This window comes from Diadema antillarum, unplaced genomic scaffold (assembly GCF_040938485.1).
Source record: "Diadema antillarum isolate AM-2024a unplaced genomic scaffold, OU_Dant_1.0 scf00000143, whole genome shotgun sequence".
Lineage (NCBI taxonomy): Eukaryota > Metazoa > Echinodermata > Echinoidea > Diadematoida > Diadematidae > Diadema > Diadema antillarum.
In genome coordinates, this window is record NW_027271032.1 from 2,083,930 (window position 1) to 2,084,960 (window position 1,031).

The following is a 1,031-nucleotide window of genomic DNA, read 5'->3' on the forward strand; positions in this document are numbered from 1 at the left end:
AACCACTGTAAAAATTTGAATCCGTATAATCCATGTTAAGTGTTGTTAAACACACAAAATATGAACAATAGTTACAATAAAAATGCTTCCAGGCTAAACCGTCTACAGTTACGGTTTATTGAGAAAAACACTGATATCTTCCTATATTTTAGGTTTTATTGCGAAAATTTTGTATGGTAGGATGTTTTGTGATACAACGGACCTACACTAAAGCATCAAATGTGATATCTTGAACATTTTTGAAATCACTGTTCTCAAAGGTAAACTGGACCTTTAAAGTTGGATAAGTGCTTTTGAAGATGTAGGGATGGTATTATGAAGAAAGTCAAGTACATGGTTGCACTGACAGTGTTACCTTCAAAATAGTCAATTGGTCTGTTTTAATTTCTTACACACCATCGCAACTGTCTTCAAACAAAGAGTCATCAATGTCAATGTTCATTTACACATCTACAGGCCATGTCTATCATATTATAAAATATGTTGTCTTTCACTAACTGATCTTCTTTGACAAGATAGTAGCTCCAGAGAGATAGAGTGAGAGAGAGAGAAAGGGAGAGAGAATATAATAATCATGTACGTATAATGCGTATATAATTATGTATATTTGCGTCTTGTGAAAGAGAGAGAGGAGAGAGAAGGAGAGACTTTGGAGATTTGGCATTAAGTTCAAAATGAATGTACCTCAAATGATCAATCAGTATTTCATATTTTGTTTCATGACATATAGAATAATCTGTGTAAGATGAAATTTTTAGTGGCATAATGTCTGTAAATATTTGTAAATAAGATCATTATAGCTCTTTATAGACTGTACATTTCACAAATTTATTTTTAATGCATATCTTGTTTTGATTTAGAACAGATGAATGTTGAAATGTTCACTTCCCTGAAGGTACTGTGTATTCACTCAAGTGTATGTTTAATTCTGTGCTGTAATTCCAGGAGAGTTGCTAGAAAACCTCTCTGATTAAAATGGCAGAATGGTCTTTGATATGACTGAATATATAACCACCGACAACAAATTTCAT